This window comes from Cuculus canorus, chromosome 23, assembly GCF_017976375.1.
Source record: "Cuculus canorus isolate bCucCan1 chromosome 23, bCucCan1.pri, whole genome shotgun sequence".
Classification (NCBI taxonomy): domain Eukaryota; kingdom Metazoa; phylum Chordata; class Aves; order Cuculiformes; family Cuculidae; genus Cuculus; species Cuculus canorus.
In genome coordinates this window covers 2228636-2245379 of record NC_071423.1, presented here as the reverse complement: position 1 = coordinate 2245379, position 16744 = coordinate 2228636, and the positions used below count along the sequence as shown (strand labels likewise).

The window sequence follows — 16744 nt, the reverse complement described above, 5'->3', positions numbered from 1 at the left end:
ACCTGAGGGGAAGGGTGGTTATCAGGAGGTCTCTGATGATTATCAGGGGGTCTCCGAGTAAAGGGGAGCATGTGTGATATTCCTGGGGGTAGTTCTGCGTGTTGAATGACTCCTGGAGAACCCAGGACAGGGGGAATGGGGCTGTGTCCACTGGGCTGTGTTTTCAGGAGTCATTTTTGTTGTCTGAGAGTAAGAAATGAGTGGTTGTCATGGTTACCGGCCTCCCCTTCCTGGTCTTGCCAAATATCTTCTCCGGAGCCTCAGGCTTGGAGTAGGATTCAGTGTTTCTCTCCTGTTGTGATCGCACGCTGATCCAGGCACCTTGAATTTCAAATGTGCCTCCTTCATCAGGCTGGTGTGAGGCTTACGTGTGCTTGGAGATCTCAAGAGCCTTTGGTGCTCCTCTCTTCCTCCTGATTCCAAGAATGGGAAAGAAGGAAGCGCAATAAAAACAACCAATGGGTGTACTTAGGAATGTAGAATCATAAAATAGTTTGGGTTGGGAGGGACCTTAAAGATCGTCCAATTCCACCCACTGCCATGGGCAGGGACATCCCACTGGATCAGGCTGCCCAAAGCCCATCCAACCTGGCTTTGAACACCTCCAGGGATGGGGCAGCCACAGTTTCCCTGGGCAACCTGCACTTCACTCTCATGGTGAAGAAATTCTTCCTTATATCAAGCCTAAATCTGCCCCTCTCCAGTTTGTACCCGTTGCCCCTTGTCCTATTACCACAAACCTTTACGAACAGTCCCTCTCCGTCTTTCTTGTAGCTCTGTCTTTGCAAGGTGGGCAGAGATTTGGGGTGTCTGAGAGGGGGAGTGGGTTCGTGGATCACTGTATCAGGCACGGGGAAATCTTTAAGCGATTGGCAAAGCTCTATCTTCTCTCTCGTTCTCGTTTCCTGTCTTCAAACCACCACACGTCTAATGATGAAGCGACCTGCACCACGGGAGGTCAGTCTTTGAGGGAGAGGCGAACGGGTTAGGAAGGAGGCTGTTTGGGTTGGGTTTGAGCTGAATTTGGTTGGTAATGTTTTAGAGAGTGAACTGAGCTCTGAGAAAGGGCTCGCGCGAGCGGTGCCGACTCCCGTGCACAAGGGGGTGGCGGGGATCGCAGCAAGCCGTGCTGGAGAAATACTTGGAGCAGAAGGAAGGTGAAGAGTCTCAAAGGAAACATGAGGTCATTTCCCTTTTAACATAGCACATTTCAGGGATATTTTAGCAATTAATATCTAAATCTGCGGGCCATTATGGGGCTTGGCAATGTGTTATTTTATAGTCCAGCAAATGGGAGCCTGTCTGTGCTAACAGGTCGAATCCCTGAGCTACAATAAAGTTTGCTATCGCGTGGCGAGTGACAACTTGCTCCTCTCTTGTTCTTTTGAGATGAAATCAATTACATTTACCATTTATGGAAGTTACTCTTCCAATTAAAATGATGAAGATGCAAGGAATCCACTTTTGCTTTCTTTATTTCAAACTTTTAAAGTAATAATCACTACCAAAAGTCTGGGAATGAGGGGCAGGGGAATCTCTCGGCATAGCAAGCCAAGCATTACAACATAGCTTTGGCTTCAGGCACCCAGGCTGCCGCAAAGCGCATTCATAGCCCATGCTGGGACATCTGGCCCATCTCTTGGTGGAAGGTCAGCCTGAACAGCCGGGCAGAGGAGTTCGGTCCCACCTGCTGCACCAGGGCCTGGACTGTGGGGGCTGAACAGCTGTGTTTGGTGTACTCGGCACAGAGCTGAGAGCTGCAGTGCTCGAGACTCCCCTGGGGAAAGAGCTCAGCTTGCAGGCTCTGCAGGTCGGCATTGTAGAATCATAAAATAGTTTGGGATGGAAGGGGCCTTAAAGCCAATCCAGTTCCAACCCCTGACATGGACAGGGACATCCCACTGGATCAGGCCATCCAACCTGGCCTTGAACACCTCCAGGGATGGGGCAGCCACAGCTTCCCTGGGCAACCTGGGCCAGGGTCTCACCACTCTCAGAGTGAAGAAATTCTTCCTTATGTCCAGTCTAAATCTGCCCCTCTCCAGTTTATACCCATTGTCCCTCTTCCTATCCCCACAAGCCTTTGTGAACAGCCCCTCTCCAACTTTCTTTTAGCCCTTTTGGGTACTGGCAGGTCACTATAAGGTCTCCTCAGAGCCTTCTCTTCTCCAGCCTGAACAACCCCAACTCTCTCAGCCTGTCCTCATATGGGAGGTGCTCCAGCCCTCTGATCATCTTCGTTACCTCCTCTGGACCCGTTCCAACAGTTCCACCTCCTTCTTATGTTGAGGATTCCAGAACTGGACACAGAACTCCAGATGAGGTCTCACAAGAGAGGATCAGAGGGGCAGAATCCCCTCCCTCCCTGCTGGCCGCGCTGCTTTGGATGCAGCCCAGGACATGGTTGGTTTCTGGGCTGTGAGTGCACGTTGCTGGCTCTTGTTGAGCTTCTCATTGACCAGCACCCTCTATTCCCCTTCTGGCTCCTGGGTGGCTTGAGCACCTCTGAGCACAGTGCAGGACTTGCAGGTTGCCTGGGCTTCCCCAGCCTTCCAGAAGGGGTCCTGGTGGGGTCTTCTTAGCATGACATGCACTTGTATGGAGGCCTTGTGTTGAGGGCAGTGATCCCGTTCTACTTGCTACCTCTATAGCTGGAGGTGTTGGCCGGTAGCTATTGCTCTGCCCTGATTACGTGCTTAAAACAAGCTTGGTCTCTCATCCTTTGGATTAACTGACCTTCCATGATTTTTCAGGAAGCTGAAAGAGGGAACATTGAAATGAGATCTTAGGGAGAAATGTTTGGCTGTGAGGATGGGGAGGCCCTGGCCCAGGTTGCCCAGAGCAGTGGTGGCTGCCCCATCCCTGGAGGGGTTCCAGGCCAGGTTGGATGGGGCTTGGAGCCCCTGATCCAGTGGGAGGTGTCCCTGCCCATGGCAGGGGGTGGGACTGGATGGGCTTTGAGGTCCCTTCCAACCCAAACCATTCCATGATTCTATGTTTGTTTTTTTTTTGCATCCCCCTTTTATTCTCCAAAAAAACAGATCACATTTCTCTAGCTTCTCTCTAGAAGCTTATTTGAAGTGGTGGACACCAAGCAACTCCTGGCTTTCCTACTAACTAACCTGGATCCCTCTGGAGATGGAGAGGGAATGGACTGCTCTGTCTGCTTTAGGGGTTATCAGTCAACAGCGTCACAGGAGCGTAAAGGCATTAGTCATTTAATTAACATTAATAGGGCAATTATTGTCTTAATAAAATGACTGATTATGACATTGAAGTTGTATTTGAGGTTTAACAGCTGCAGCAGCCTGACTGAATTGTATGTTTGTTAATCCTCAAGGAGGGTGTTCTATTTCACTGAGCGATGTTTATTTAACATGCAATAAGTGTCTTAGTGAATCTCTATTGAAGGCATATGTGGAAACCTTAATTTGAAGCATTACAGAAGAGAGTGAGACTGTTCAATTCATAAAATCCTATTTAAACACTGTGAGCTCCAAACTCCAACCAATGCCAAAGCAAACTGTCTCCCTGTAAGCCCTGTGCCAGATGTCTCATGTGGGGTATGCTAAAGGTCCAAAGAAAATAAGGTCTGAAGGGAACAGTTTGGCCATTGAATCTCCAATCCAGCCTATATAAAGGGGTTTCCTTTCCATTCAGGAAGTACAAACCTCTTCTATATGAATTCTATTCCAAGTGTGTTTGCTGAGCAATTCTTCCCCGCAGCAGCAATTCTCGGTATCGCTTACACCCGGGAGCAGAACCTAGAGCTGGTGGGAAGGTTTGAGGAATGTCCTGACCCTCCCTCTAGGTTTCTGAGGAAGGGACAGTAAATCAGAGGTGTCTCTGGGTGTCGGTGTGGCTCCAACTCGTGCTCAGCCTGGTGTGGGGCACCCCAGATGGTGTTCTGGGTCGGACATGAGAAGAAGTTTAGCAAATCTCATCTTATATTTCTTGTGTGTCCTACGAGTTCGGGTAACTCGCTGCCCTCGCCCATCACGCCCTGGGCAGGGCACTCCAGGTTGTTGGAGAATTAACCTTCGGGAGGCTGAGATGGTGACCTGGAGAGCCCAACTTCACCCTGAACCCGGACTCTTTCTTTCTGGGTGCCTCTCTATGACATTTTGCAGGTAGATGCATGTTCATTTTGGTTGTATTCGGAGACATTTGGATGGGAACCAGGTCTGAACCAGCACCCTGTAGCAGCGGTGAACTCAGTTAGGAGGTGGGATCCTATAGTGCTGATTTGGCACTGAATTAATGCAGTCACAGGACTTCCAGTTGGCTCAGACACAGGCACAGCACAAGTATAGACGTGACACGGGCTCTGTGTTGAGCTTCTCTGAGTTTTGTGGTGATTCAGCTCCAAATCCAAACTTGTGAACTCTGATGCCAACCCTCTGGGCCAGGACCAGGAGGTGTCCCTGCCCATGGCATGGGGTGGAACTGGATGATCTTAAAGGTCCCTTCCAACCCAAACTATTCTATGATTCTATCCATGAACCCTTCCTGCTGGCTGAGGGAGGGATGGGCAGCCCTGGCAGCCTTAACGGTGTGAGCTGTGTTTGTTTTGGGTGAAATGCAGTAATTAGAGAGGGACCATTGCTTGAGGCTCCTGGGAGCTATTCCCAGCTTCCTCAGGTGAGGAAACATCATCTCTGAGAAATACGCTTGCTGGGTTGGAACTTTCTGCATGCCTGTGTGAGGTCATCTGCTGTAATGTGATGTCTTACATCTTTTCCCATTACACAGCGGGTTCTGAAGTACTGCCCTGTCTCACAGAAGGAAGCGGAAGGGGCTGAGAGGATCACTTGAGGCTATTTGACAAATCAGTGGTGGGCTGGCATGGAAGCTGTCTCTTGTCCAAGAGAGGTTATTCAGGTCATGTATAGGCAAGACCGTCTTCTCCCTCATTCCTGGCTTCTAACAGTCACATTCCTTCAGTCTGGTGTAAGGTATGATTGAAACACCTTCCTGAGCCCTCCTTGCTGCTCTGACCCACGTCCCCAGCTTAAGTGCCAGCAAAGGGCCGGGTGTACAGCTCTGAGCCCCGAAAAGCTTTGCTTGGGGTGGGAATTTAGCTCCACACATCCCATCCACTGCATGGGCCAGAGACCTTGCCACTCTTGGCTAGTGATTTGCCTTTCCTTTCCTGTAGTCTCTTCAGGGCAGCAAGCCAAGGCCCATAGGCATGACCAAAAAATGGGATAAATATTCCAAGTGGCTTGATCTATAGGAACAAGCACATGGGGGAGGGAATGAGTTCATCTCCTCCGTGCTCTTGGCTGTGGCAGGGCTGTTCCTATATTCCCCCGCATGCCGCAGCTGGGTGATAAGCTGGTTGAAGAGAGAATGTTCTGTCCCTTCCCTGGAAGAAGAGATTCATCTGCACCTTGCTCCTGGGAGCAGTCCTTGGTAGGCAGCTGAAATTTTCCTTTTCCTCTTGTCCCATGACTGCTAGGGAATATGCAGTCCCTTGTATTGTCCAGAATAATTCCATTGTCCGGAGGATGAAGGGAACAGGCTGGCTTCCTTGTGCTTTTCAGCTGTTTTCTCCCAAGTTTTAGTGCCTCCAGCCCTTGATTTCTCTTGTTCTTGGAATCGCAGGATGTTGCAAATCAGAGAATCGTAGAATAGTTTGGGTTGGAAGGGACGATAAAGATCATCCATTTCCAACCCCCCTACCATGGGCAGGGACACCTCCCACTGGCTCAGGCTGCCCAAGGCTCATCCAACCTGGCCTTGAACACCTCCAGGGATGGCGCAACCACCACTGGTTCTTCATGGTGAAGAAATTCTTCCAAATACCTATTCTAAATCTGCCCCTCTCCAGTTTATACTCATTCCCGTCATCCTATCACCACCGGCCTTTATGAATAATCCCTCTCCAGCTTTTCTGTAGCCCCTTCAGGTACTGGAAGGTCACTTCAGGGTCTCCTCAGAGCCTTCTCTTCTCCAGGCTGAACAACCCCAATTCTCTCAACCCGTCCTCATATGGAAGGTGCTCCAGCCCTCGGATCATCTTTGTAGCCTTCTCTGGACCCGTTCCAACAGATCCATCTCCTTCTTATGTTGAGGACTCCAGAACTGGAGGCAATACTCCAGGTGAGGTCTCCCAAGAGAGGAACAGAGGGGCGGAATCCCCTCCCTCGCCCTGCTGGCCAGGATTCTTTGGATGCAGCCCAGGACACGGTTTGGCTTTCCGGGCTGTGAGCGCACATTGCCGGCTCGTGTCGAGCTTCTTGTTGACCAGCACTCCGAGTCCTTCTCCTGAGGGCTGTTCTCAATCGCATCATCCCCCAAATGGCTTGTAGGAATACCCACATCTCAAATAAAGTAAAGGGCATCTCTGCTCCTTCCCTGCCTCTGTCCCAGCCCCGGTGACCGTGGCTGTATTTTGCTGTGGACCACACAGCCACTCTAAAACATCCCTGATAAAACAACCAAAGGGAAGTGGATCCTCACAACCTCACAACCTCACAACTGGTTTCAAAAGTTTCTTGTTCTGGGGTCTAACCCAGTCCGCAGGCTTTCCAGTCTTATCAATCCCATTTGGAAAAAAACCCACATAAATGCACAAAAAAATACAAAAACTTAACAACAGAAAAAGTTCTAAGTACGTTTTTTACCGTACACCTTTGCCCAAAGAGATGAGGTGAAATCGCTGCCAGCTTGTTTGGCACGAGGTAGGTCGGGCCGTGTAAAAGGCATGCGGTGAAAGGTGAAATGAGACCCTGTCATGTTAAAAATGTCTCAGATTTCTGGCACAGAGGCGTAGGTGACTGAGAGCTATGTTTGGGGGAGCAGGATGAGGCGGTGTTTGTGAGAGGTGTCATTTCTGATGGAAGTGGTTTGAGTTTCACTTGCTCTCCTCTTCTTTCTCTTCCCAGCTCAGACAACTCTTCTGTTCCTTGGTGTGCTTGCCCAGGGCTATTGTATACGACTGTTTAAACAGTGTTTAAACAGCCCTAAGCCTGTTTATTTTCTAAGGCTATAAATTATCTTGAAATCAGAATTCATCACCCTGTAAATACCTTGTTTGAACGGGCAGCCTGGCTCTGCTAGAATGACGGGACTAACAGACCTCCTCGCTGCTCTGCCAAGGCTCTGTCAAGGGCGAGCGTCCTTGCATGGGCAATTGCTGCTTTCCTGAGATCCAGACAGGCTCGAAGGGGTGATTTCTCTCTGTGGATTTATCTGCGAGGGCATTGGAGAATGCAGCAGTCTGTGCTGGTTTCTGATGGATGAACCGTGCGTTCGAGTGATGTAGTGTTTGCTGGGATTTGCTAGGAAACTAATGATCTGTCTAGTCCAGTATCTTCCAGGCATTAGCTGTTGTGTCCAAAAGAAAGCATGAGAGAGGCTGGTATTAATCAAGGAATGAGCATTTCCTAGTGGAGTATTGTCCCTCACCCCCGCTAGTAAAGCTGAAGCATGTGGCTCTATAACAACAGCAAAACCAGCAGCATCCTGAAGAGAGGATGCCGGGGGTTGACTGGGCTTGTTTCCTCAATTAATAGTTTTTCTAAGGCATCGGACTTGGTAAGTAACTGGAAGAATTTGTCTGAAAACACATAAACATCATGCTTTCACTACGCAAAGTGTAAATTCCTTATCACGTAACTTCTGTCTCGAATGTGTGAGCTTGGAGGCTGGACCAGTCGCGATTAAAAGCCACCAGAGTGACTGCTGGAAGCTGAGTGCTTTTTGTTGTCCTGGCTCTGTTGCACAGGTTGTGGGTTTTCCTGTGGATGCTGAAGTTTTTTCTCTCGTTAAAAGCTGCTCCTCACCTCAAACTGAGTGTGGTCCTGGCAACCCAGAGCCCAAATGCTGTTGCATGAGCTGTGTTGATCAGGTTGACTCATTTTGGCAGGTTTGGTAGCAACCGGTAATCATCTCACTTACCTGTTCTGCTCTGCGTAAGCAATCGCCTCTGCAAATGGAGATGGGAAAGTTCTGAGATCATTCAACTTCTCCATTTCCCCCTGTGAGGGAAGTCTTGTTCCCCACATTAGATTTTCCTGTCCTGGGTCCAGTTTTAAGTGACTCAAGCAGCAGGGTTTTCGTCGTTTCCCTTGAGAGCCTGGCAGATTTCTCACCATGAGAGATGTTTTCCTAATCCTCCACCTGATCTGTTCCCCTCCTTGATTCCAGCCTCAAACTGGACGAGTGGACAGCACAAAGCTGCAGTGGGATAGTGCTCATTGGATTCCTTGAGTACTGGTTAACTCCTTCTGGGTCACTTTGATGCAGGTTCTGAGAAAAAGGATTTTGAAAGAGGGGAGATTGAGATGGGATCTTAGGGAGAAATGTTTTGCTGTTCAGGTGGGGAGGCCCTGGCTCAGGTTGCCCAGAGCAGTGGTGGCTGCCCCATCCCTGGAGGGGTTCCAGGCCAGGTTGGATGGGGCTCGGAGCCCCTGATCCAGTGGGAGGTGTCCCTGCCCATGGCAGGGGGTGGAACTGGATGGGCTTTGAGGTCCCTTCCAACCCAAACCATTCCATGATTCGATGTTATGGTGCCACTGTGGTGACTCTTGTTTTAAAGATTGATGAGCACCAATAGTCCTCCATAGGAGTTACAGGTTTGTGGAAGGTTTTCCACTGAAGAGTAGAAGCGTACCTGCAACTGGTGGAAACTGGAAAGATCCCCCCTGAAACTGCATGGAAAACAGGACACATGGGGATTCCTGTTTTTCTTTTAGGCTTTGCTTGTGCCTAGCACTTGGTCAGGAAGCTTGGTTTGTCTTCAGAAGCTGAGGATTTTCCCATGGATTGCTTTCCTTGTTTATCCTGTCTGTGCTGCTAATGCCGTGTAACCAGTAGCTTGACTGTAATGCTAAAGTAATTCGTAAAACATCATCTGCTAAATAGATCGGTCATGACGGGATAAAGCCATTTTCCATGAAAAATGAGTTGGATCAGACCTTGAAAACACTGTCAAGCGGGAGCCCGCACAAGAAGGAGGAGAAATATGTTTAAAGTGTGGCTGTGCAAGGGACAAAACTACAAGTAAGTCCAGTGGTCCATCACTAAGATGATTCCAGAAGTATTTAGGGCAGGGTGGAAAGTGGGTAGGGGTTAAGAGGTTGTGGTAGTGTAATAATTCATGCAATGGGAATCTTTGTGGGTTTTTTCTCTCGGGTCACTTGGGAAGCCGGTTCATGGCTTATCCAGAGCGAGCAGCGGGGTCTTCAGCCCTTGTTCTCTACCCTGGCTTGACCGGACACAGGGAGTGATGATGTATTCACACCTCTGCCAGGGAAATAAAGGGTGGTTAGTGGCTCTGTGCTCCCCTCACGACCCTGTGCCACACACCAGTCCTACGAACATCTGGGTGCAAAGGCAGGAACTGCTGCTTCCTTGGGAAAGAGAGGTTCCTCTGCTCTGGTGAGCACTGTGGCCATGCCGGCAGGGCAAAGCCCAAGAACATGACTAATGGTAACATGAAGAACCACCTTCCACACGGCCTGATTCACCCCATCCTTGCACGGATTCAGTCTTTCCTCCAGGAATGTTTGATAATGCAGAGCACATCGCTGAGATCACCCTTCTGGCAAGTGCCTGCTGTGGTATGAGACCCAGTCATCTGGCAGCACGTTGCTTACTGCAGTCTCCAAGGCAACCCTCCATGCTGTTCTCCTTTGGAAGCTCTGTGCATTCGTAAAGAAGCTGTCATCCTTCTTACAGTAAGTGCAGCAGATGTGAAAGATTTTACCTGTGCCAATAACTCTGTTGCTCCAAGGAGCAATACTACCTTGGGTAGAGTGCTTCCTGCTGAAAGATGCTGTCTGTCCACTCACTGCGTCATAAAATTCGGTTCTCTCCTGCTGTTACCCTCTCCGCAAGCGCCGCGAGCCGGCTGCTCCGTCGGTGTTCATGCAATGCTGTGCTAGCGTGAAGAGGCTGAGCTGCAGCACCAGGCGACGAGTCCCAAGGTGGATTTCCCAGTCCTGCAGTTGTTTGCTCTTGGTAGGGAAACAACAGAGCTGCAGCTCACCGTTCCGTCCCGTAGTGGCTTCTCTGAGCTTCTCTTGAGCAGAAGCTGTGGTTGTATTGCTCTGGAGGAACAGCCAGCTCTCTGTTTTAGATGTTCAACCTGACAGTTTAGACGGGCAATTATCTGCCTTCTGTGTCCCATAAAGAAGTCCTGTGGATGGCTCCCAGAGGCTGTAAATCAAGTAGGGTGGATGCTTTGTCTTCTAACCATCTAATAAATACTCAATGCTCGGTAGAAAAGAGCGCTATTGGTGTGACGCTCACCTCTGCTATAGCTCAGTCTGGAACTGCAAAGCTTGAGGCTTGTGTTCCATCTCCTGCAGCTTACGGAGGGCTGTTCTTGTCTTTCCTTTTCAGGTTCATCTATTGGTAATGCAGAAAAGGGGGTCTGGGGTTATGCTGTGTTGGGGTGAGCAAGACTCCTTATGCTCTTTGTGTGAAGAACCCCCTGCTAGACTGTACACGGACCTGAGACCACAGGGCTTTGTCCAGCTTCTTCTGCTTAAAAAGGGGCATTTAGCCTGCATTCTTGACCTTGGTGTCATCTGTGTGTAGGGAGAGATTCTCATCTCTTTGAAGAAAGCCAAAGCCGCTGTTTCAGAGAAGCTGAGCCCTCCGACAGCTGGAGTTAACTGAGAGGATGGTAAGAGCTGGCTGAGCCAAAGCATCTCGTGTTCCCTGTGGGTGACACTGTGCTCCTAAAAGCTCTGTCACTCTTGTCCCCCACCGTGAGCCCTGCGAGGGAAACCGTTGGATTAGGTGCAAGCTCCGGTTCACTGCACAGGTGGTTTTCTTGCCTGCTCCGTGTCAAGTGGCAGCTGCTGGGAACGCGCTCCCCTGGAGCTTCCTTCTTTTCCTTTCCTTTCCTTTCCTTTCCTTTCCTTTCCTTTCCTTTCCTTTCCTTTCCTTTCCTTTCCTTTCCTTTCCTTTCCTTTCCTTTCCTTTCCTTTCCTTTCCTTTCCTTTCCTTTCCTTTCCTTTCCTTTCCTTTCCTTTCCTTTCCTTTCCTTTCCTTTCCTTTCCTTTCCTTTCCTTTCCTTTCCTTTCCTTTCCTTTCCTTTCCTTTCCCTTTCCCTTTCCCTTTCCCTTTCCCTTTCCCTTTCCCTTTCCCTTTCCCTTTCCCTTTCCCTTTCCCTTTCCCTTTCCCTTTCCCTTTCCCTTTCCCTTTCCCTTTCCCTTTCCCTTTCCCTTTCCCTTTCCCTTCTTTCCTTTCCCTTTCCCTTTCCCTTTCCCTTTCCCTTTCCCTTTCCCTTTCCCTTTCCCTTTCCCTTTCCCTTTCCCTTTCCCTTTCCCTTTCCCTTTCCCTTCTTTCCTTTCCCTTTCCCTTTCCCTTTCCCTTTCCCTTTCCCTTTCCCTTTCCCTTTCCCTTTCCCTTTCCCTTTCCCTTTCCCTTTCCCTTCGGAGCCGGTGTGTGCTCAGCCAGGCGCTTTCCAGGAACTCCGCAGTGGTTTCATATAGTGTCACTTGACATTTCCCAAGGGACGAAGGGGAGAACAGTTGTTTCCCTCTTGCTCTCAGGGTGATGCTGCACTGCTCGGGAGGTGGCCGATGGTTTGCCCGGTGTGTGCCACATCAGGGCCTGGAGAGGGAGGGGAGAATCACAGAATCACAGAATCACAAGGTTGGAAAGGACCCATTGGATCATCGAGTCCAACCATTCCCAACACTCCCTAAACCATGTCCCTCAGCACTTCATCCACCCATTCCTTAAACACCTCCAGGGAAGGCGACTCTACCACCTCCCTGGGCAGCTGTTCCAGTACCCAATGACTCTTACTGTGAAGAATTTTTTCCTGATATCCAACCTGAACCTCCCCTGGCGGAGCTTCAGGCCATTCCCTCTTGTCCTGTCCTCTGTCACTTGGGAGAAGAGCCCAGCTCCCTCCTCTCCACAACCTCCTTTCAGGCAGTTGTAGAGAGCAATAAGGTCTCCCCTCAGCCTCCTCTTCTCCAGGCTAAACAACCCCAGCTCTCTCAGCCGCTCCTCGTCAGACGTTCTCCAGCCCCTCACCAGCTTTGTTGTTCTTCTCTGGACACACTCCAGAGCCTCAACATCCTTCTTGTGGTGAGGGGCCCAGAACTGAACACAGTATTTGAGGTGCGGTCTCACCAGTGCTGAGTACAGAGGGAGAATCCCCTCCCTGGCCCTGCTGGTGACCCCATTTCTGATACAAGCCAAGATGCCATTGGCCTTCTTGGCCACCTGGGCACACTGCTGGCTCATGTTCAGTCGGCTGTCAACCAGCACCCCCAGGTCCTTCTCTTCTGTGCAGCTCTCCAGCCATTCTTCCCCCAGTCTGTAGCACTGCATAGGGTTGTTGTGCCCCAAGTGCAGGACCCGGCATTTGGCCTTGTTGAACCTCATCCCATTGGTCTCGGCCCAGCGGTCCAGCCTGAACCTGCCCTTCCAGGCTGCAGAGCCCCAGTTCATCGGCACAGTCTAGACTGGAGCTGCTGGGCAGAGAAGCCAAGTGGAGCTGAGGCATTCAGCACTCAGCGCGAGCCCTCAGCCCTGATAAGATAAGAGTCTGAGTAACTGTGAGGTGGAAAGCCTGCCTAGTGGATTGAGATCATTACTGTTGAAGGATGTTATTGAGACAGTCCACTTACCATCTCCTCTGCTGTGCCGGATTTAGGTTTTTCTTTCTCTCCCTGCTCATCTCCCCATCAGCAAGCCCGGGAATACGTGTGGGAAAACAAATCAGCAGACAGACAGTGGCGTGTGAAGCGATTCTCCCTGCTGGCACAGATGTGATTGCAAAGCAATAATACAAGTGGTGATTTGAAGGCCGAAGATAACTTGCTGCTTTCTTGCTTGCAAGCCCTAAAATGGTTTGGAGGAAGGAGGTGAGAGCTGCAGTGTGCTAGTTTGTCAGGGATATCGGATGCTGCTCAGCTGCTTTTTTATCTAATTGATTTTCTCAAAGCTCATACGCAGTGGGGACAGACAAGTGTTACAGCACATGACAGCGTGAGCCGATGCTTTACTGGCGGGCAAGCATGTGTGTTTGTGCCAAGGGCTGTTATCTCCCAGATAAGACAAGCCCTAATATTCTGTAGAGGTTTCCCACCCTTCAGCTCTACTTGGGCAACATTCCGGCTCTCCATCCCCGATGGGTTTGCTGTGCACACGCCAGGCAAGAAGGAAGCAAGGTCTCCTCCAAACCTTGCCACGCTCGCTTGCAGGAGTGAGCAAGCTGCTGCCACAATGGATGTAAAGAACACAACCCAGTATGGAGCTGGTCTTTGTGAGCACAAAGGAGATCTGCTGGCAGAAAGGCGAGCCAAGAGGGAGCCGGGCACTCGTGGTGTGCATCGACGCCCGGGGCTTGCCAAGCAGAAGGACAGGAGGCAGGGGAGCAGCTCGGCCAAGCGGAAGGAGACCTGGCACGAGACCCAGGGCTGGGAGGGTGGCAGGCGCTGTGCCACGTGTCATCAAGGGAATTGTAGCCTGGGCACAGAGCGGAGTAGGGTGCAGCTGCTGCACCCATTAATCGTGGCTGGGGGGCATAAAGAGTATTTCTGTACAGCTTGCCTGTGGCCGTGGGTCAGTCTGGTGCCCTGCAGGGTGTCTCTGAGCGAGACTGAGTTTTAATGCCTTGTCTGGAGAAAACTGAGAGCTCTTAGGTGAAGAAGAGCAGAAGAAAGTGCTTCATGTGCCCTGGATCAATTCATCTTTGATCCCAAAAGGGCTTTTTAAGCACTCAAGCCTTCTGTGGGTGTGAAACTGCCTGCAATAGTGTGTGGCATCCAAGAGAGCAGGGTTGATGAACAGGATGGTCCGTGCAGCTCAGGGCTCAGAGGCAGCCCCCCAGCCCGGTCCCCTTGCTGTGCACATCCCTGGGAGCAGCTGGGCTGCCTGAGAAGGCTTTCCAAGTGATTGTGTGGGATGTTTTCCTTTGATTCATCAGCTGTAATTCTTCCCAAAGACCTGGCGTACTTTCCTGGTGGTTTGCCTCCTGCAAGTCATCTCTTCCCACTTGGGATGGGCTGTTTGGGGTGGTGACCTCCAGGCAGCCTTGCCTGGGTTCACTTCCATGGGATGCAGCCCTTCCTGCCCCCTTGTAGGTATCTAGAGAGCTCCCAGTGCATGAAATCCTCCCAGCTCCCCGTTCCCTGACCCCACTGTTTGTGTTGGCATCCTGGGGTGAGAGGTTGCCCGCAGTGACTGCGCTGCGTTCCCCGATCTCTTTACTTTTCTCACAGTTTCTAAGACGACCGATGCAACGAGACGCAAATGCCAGACCTTCTTACAGTTTGTGCGCCTGGGGCCAAACCCAATTCAACGCCACCTCCAAGCTGCTGCTGGATTGTACAAACCCCTGGCGTTGCCCCTTCTCAGTATGACTGTCAACAGTTCCCATCCTTGATTCCGTGGCGTTTCGCTCCTACCGGCATAAAGCCAGAGCTGGGTTTGCGTTCCCTAAGTCCAGTGGTATCGGAAATGCACTGTGTTGAAACGAAATGCAATATTTGAGGTCTGACAGCTGGTTCGTTCTAACGTGAAACGTAAAGGACTGTTTCCTCTACTGCCTCCGAGTGCCAAGGCAGAGGTGGAACAGTTTTGGAACTGCAGGTGGACCGGGAGGGGAAAAAAAAATCCAGTGGGCTGATGACCATCCACGAACGCTTCGACTTGGACCTTTAGCCTGAGAGACGGGACTTTCCAGGCTGATTCAGAGCTGCTTTTTCCCCAAAGTGCCTCATCTGGGCACCTTGCAGGCAGGCCAGCTGCTGGAGCTGCCAGGCTCCCTTCTCCATCCAGCGCTGCCTACACTTGTTTCCCTTCCCTGCTCACTCACTCCTTCTCTCTCCTCTTGGCTCCCTCCTCTCTGGCTTTCAGGGAGAAGGGTTTGAGGCTTGCAGCTTGCTGACCTGAGCCCTCACTGCTTTCCTGGACCTTCTTCTTGGTGGTGTCTTGGCCGAGGGAGACATCTAGTGGGGTCTGAACTCAGGGACCTGGCATGGTTTGGGGTTTTTTCCACCTTATTTCTCACGGTTTTGTTTATTTCTTTTTCATCCTGGTTTCTGTAGGAGCAGGAACCGATGTTTCTGAGCAGATCTGTTGTATTGATCGCCCGAGGGCAAAGCAGACCTTTGGTGGGACAGTTCATCGGGTGTTTATCACTCTCCTGGAGCTCTGTGAATCTTGTCAAGGCTCCCCTGACACTCTCTGGAGGTGCTGCTCCTCCAACAAGGAGGTGTTTTCTGTCTTAATCTTAGAATCATACAATAGTTTGGGTTGGAAGGGACCTTAAAGCCCATCCAGTTCCACCCCCTGCCATGGGCAATAAGCCAGCGGGAGCAGCAGCGAAGAAAACGTGTAAATGGAAAGACTTCTGTGTCCTCATGCACCGCTGGAGAACAGTGGGGTTTGTCCAGGGGAGAAATGACGGAACCTGGAGCCTTCAGGTCTATGGTCCTACAAGGTGCCTCCTAGAAGGAAGCAAAGAAGCCTTGCTGTTATCTTTTCCTTTCTACTAGGAGGGTATACAGATTCCACAAAACAGTTCCTGCACCACAGAGGTCGAGTATGGAGGGAGAAACAGGGGCTGAGCAAAAGGGCAGATGCAGACGGGCAGGTGAACAGGAAAGAATCGGTCAGAGCCCTCACTGCTTTTATTTGTGCCTTGGTTGCAAGATTATTTTTATCCATGCCCGTTCTCGTCCTTTTCCAAGACCACGACAGCTGTGAAAGGCCATAACCAGACTACTCTCTTGCACTTGGACACAGGCAAGTGCTGCTGTGTCTGTGGAAGCCAAAGTGCCTCCCTTGCACATGCTGGACGGTGAGGCTTGGGAGGACCAGCCCACGCCAACACCATAATCTCCAGCGGACCAGAGCAAACCCAAGCGCTCTGCTGCTTCATTACTTCTCTCTTGGCTCCTGTACAAACCAGCAGATTTTAGACACCCCTAATATTGTCTTGATTTAGCTGGGGAGGAGGCACAGCTCCGTGTTGGTACATACCAGTCCTTGGGAGACGGTGAGCACAAAAGCTGGGCAAGGAGGGAACCAACGCAGTTATCGCACCATTTTAAAGCATCGAGTCCTTGCAAAGCTTTGGGGTGGAGCGGTCATTGTGATGCCAGTTTCTTCCCCCTTCCAGGAGAATTGTGCTCACTCCTTTCTCTGTACAACACAAATACTCTGGATCAAGTTATCAAACCCTGGAGGCAGATTCAAGGGCGCTGGCCTTTCTCTGACAAGGGGAAGGTGACACTGCAGTCATAGCTGAGACATCCATTAATGTTCTCTGCTCTTCTCCTGACTGTTTCTTCGATATCGCCTTTGCCAAACTGGAGACCTCAAGAGCTGTAATCCAAACAATATTCCTCTTGAGTCACCGGCACGGTAAACACACATCCAAAGCGATGCCAAGAGTGAGCACGGCCTTTCTGTCTCTGTTTGCCTCCCTCATGGACCAGATGATGTTACACAAGGCTTGCAATCGATCCCCTCCAGCTGGGTTGATGTTCCAAGGCCGTGCTGGTGGAGGAAGGAGCCCTTCATCACGAGTTCACTGAGAGGTTTCTCAGAGCAGAAGGGAATGCAGTCTTCCCGGGTAATCGGATCCCGGTTATGTCTGTGTGGTGGGGGCATAAAGGAAATGTGCTGGCAAAAGCAAGGATGATTTTATGGCCTGAGCCAAAAAGGCTTTTAAGAAATCCCCCCTCCATAATTCAGGGCAGATGATACTTGGTGTAGAGCCGATCTCAAGCGGCGTCTGAGACACATCGCCGATCTC

The 16744-nt window shown here is 50.7% G+C and overlaps 1 protein-coding gene across 3 annotated transcripts in view; it reads left to right on the top strand.

The window, feature by feature from the left end:
* ZBTB44 (zinc finger and BTB domain containing 44) overlaps nucleotides 1-10667 on the top strand; it is a 74609-nt gene extending 63942 nt beyond the window's left edge. Inside the window, exons 9-11 of one of the 3 annotated variants that reach the window (XR_008453383.1) lie at nucleotides 8872-9009; nucleotides 9498-9686; nucleotides 10552-10649. The gene's annotated coding sequence lies outside the window, so the exon portion shown is untranslated. Of the gene's footprint in view, nucleotides 1-8871; nucleotides 9010-9497 lie in introns of all 3 variants that reach the window. The other 2 variants (XR_008453381.1, XR_008453382.1) reach the window with 2 other exon arrangements.
* Nucleotides 10668-16744: the final 6077 nt, after the last annotated feature.